Genomic DNA, 3,082 nt, shown 5'->3' on the forward strand with positions numbered 1-3,082 from the left:
ATTTCGTAGACCCTTACCCAGGGACCCCAACGCACTAGACGTTGACACACCATGCCAAGTTTAAGAACACCAGGCTCCACTCAGCCCATAGGGACAGTACCAATACCACCAATTTTGTAGACGTCCTGGAAGGGTTGATGCAAAGTCTTGTCAGTTGGACAAGTTGCAATCCAGAGCTTCAAGCAGTGTGGTTCCACTGACATTCCCATCTTTATGGGTGACTTTCCATCCCTTGAACCAAGGCATGTTAGCATTTGGCTCCAGCATGTTGTCACCATTCCAACCAGAAATTGGCACAAATGTTACTGTGTTGGGGTTTGTAGCCAATTTGCTTAATGTAGGTCCTGACTTCCTTAATGGTGTCCTCCTATCTCTTCTGGCTGTAGGGTGGCTCAGTGGAATCCATTTTGTTACCACCAACAATTAGTTGCTTTACGCCCAGTGTGTAAGCCAGAAGGGCATGCTCACGGGTCTGCCCATTCTTGGAGACGCCCGCTTCGAATTCACCAACACCAGCAGCCACAGTCAGCCTGAGATGTGCCTGTAATCACGTTTCTGATAAAGTCTCTGTGTCCTGGGGCATCAATGATGGTCACATAATACTTGTTGGTCTCGAATTTCCACAGGGAGATATCAGTGGTGATACCACGTTCAGCTTTCAGTTGATCCAAGACCCAGGCATACTTGAGGAGACTTTTCCCATCTCAGCAGCCTCCTTCTCAAATTTTTTAATAGTTCTTTTGTCGATCCCACCACATTTGTAGATCAGATGACCAGTAGTGTTAGATTTGCCTGAATCTACGTGTCCAATAATGACAATGTTGATGTGAGTCTTTCCCTTTCCCATTTTGGTGTAGTTTTAGTGGTGGTTTTCACAATACCTGTGTTCTGGTGGCAAACCCATTGAGAGAAAGCAGCCACAGCTTTTTGTCTGTTGTTGTCCACTTCAGAAAAGACACAGTGCTTATGGAAAAAGGGGGGAAAAAAAAACCCTTCTATTTGAAAATCTTTAAATTGTTTAAAAATAAAAAGTTCCTTTAAGTACTTCCATTTCAAAAGCAATCAAAAAGTTGGCAAACTGTTTTTGTAAAGGGTCATATAGTAAATATTTTAGGCTTTGTGGGCCGTATAGTCCTTGTCATATCTATTCAACTCTGCCATTGTAGTGGGGAAAAAAACACAGATACTATGTAAACAAATGGATATCCCTGTGATTCAATAAAACAATTTACAAAAACAGATGGTGCGACCATAGTTTGTAACCCTTGGTCTAGACTACTTTCCTTGCATGTAAAAGAAAACCAGGTCAAATTCGTTGAATGTTTATTGACAGCAACAGCAAAAAAAAATCTTAGTGGAAATGTTCAAAAGATGTTATCAGGTACCCATTTTTTTCTCCACTTCTTGGCCATTAGCATTTCCACATTTAAATAGCATTTACTGCTCATGAGCTCAGAAGGAAAGAAAAGATCTCTCTCTCTAACAACTATATCAATCTCTAAAAAAATATTGAGGCCTTCCTTAAGCCATTTTCCCATCCTGGATCAATTGATGTTCCCAATGGAAGGAGGTCTCTTAATGGTCAACATAGCCCACACACATAAAATCGGAAGTGAGAGGAGAGATATTTGATCGCCAGCCTTGCCAGATGAAAGAGGCAGAAAATAAAAGGAAAAAAAAAAGGAATAACTTATGAAAAAGAAGGAAAGAAACAGAGTACAGAGACAAATTAAAGACATTCACCAATGGCATCATATCTCGGGACATTATCACTCCTGATGCATTAATTCCAGTGAACAAGGTAATACTAAAAGCAACAAGGACTTTTTCATCTGAGAGGATCAGGCACTGGGGTGGAATGGGGGACAAAACCGTATTGTAGATATAGTGATAGCCTCATGTTAAGTAGAAGACAATATGTACAGATTTTAACAAAGACATCCAGTGATCCAGAGTGGGGTAAAATCACCAAAGAGTGAGGATTTCTAATAGGCAAGTCAAGCACTGAGTCATACAATCTGAATCAAGGGAACATATCCTGACAGAGGTCATTGGCTATTTCAAGGAAGGCAGTCCCGCCTCACAGCATTTGGGCTACCATTTTAGTTTCTAAAATATTGCAGATATCAGAGACAGAAAGATAATGGATATTGGTTTTCAACATAAAAAACACAATGATCTGAACTGATGTTGAGAGGTGGTACCATGCTACTAATTAATTAATACCTGTTGATCTGGAGTTCCTTCAACTCTCCTACCCAAGATCAAGATTTTCCTAAAACATGAGAAAAAGCTGAGTCTGAAACTGATGATCAGTTCTTGAGCATCTTATTTCCATGCAGAAATAAAGATTTATTTATTTATTTGTCAGAGAAGAGAGAGAGAGAACAAGCAGGGGGAGTGGCAGGCAGAGGGAGAAGAAGGCTCCCTGCTGAGCAAGGAGCCCGATATGGGACTCGATCCCAGGACCCTGGGATCATGACCTGAGCTGAAAGCAGATGCTTAATCGACTGAGCCACCCATGTGTCCCATCCATGAAGAAATAAGATGCGGAAACTAAGAGCAGAGTCTTGAGAACAGAGGATATTTTTAAAGATTATAAGGAAAGTTCCTGTTCTTTAAGATGGTTGGGGTTTTGTTTTTGTTTTATTATAATTTGAGTTCAACAGGCAATTAATAATGTTTGCATATGATTTGAGAGGTTGGAATAGGTTTGAGTCTATTAAATAAGAGAGGAGATTGGACTCAAGTGTCAATCGAAAGAGGAATGGATAAAGATGATGTAAAAGGAATGAAATCTTGCCATTTGCAATGACATGGATGGAGCTAGAGTATTATCTTAAGCAAAATAAGTCAGAGAGACAAATACCATACAATTTCACTTATGTGTAGAAAAACAAAACAAATGATCAAAGGAAACAAAAAAGAGAGAGAGACACAAACCAAAAAACAGACTCCTAATTATAGAGAAAAAACTGAAGGTTACTGGCAGGGAGAGGAGTCAGGGGATGGGTGAAATAGGTGATGGGGATTAAAGAGGGCACTTGTGATGAGCACTGGGGGAATGTATGGAATTGTTGAA

At 40.1% G+C, this 3,082-nt stretch overlaps 1 pseudogene; it reads right to left on the reverse strand.

Annotated features, from left to right (window-relative positions):
• LOC118017054 overlaps window positions 1–847 on the reverse strand; it is a 3,755-nt pseudogene extending 2,908 nt beyond the window's left edge.
• Between the last annotated feature and the right edge of the window lie 2,235 nt (window positions 848–3,082).

The sequence above is a fragment of the Mirounga leonina genome, unplaced genomic scaffold (genome assembly GCF_011800145.1).
Source record: "Mirounga leonina isolate KUSES-001 unplaced genomic scaffold, KU_Mleo_1.0 Mir_168, whole genome shotgun sequence".
NCBI classification, from domain to species: domain Eukaryota; kingdom Metazoa; phylum Chordata; class Mammalia; order Carnivora; family Phocidae; genus Mirounga; species Mirounga leonina.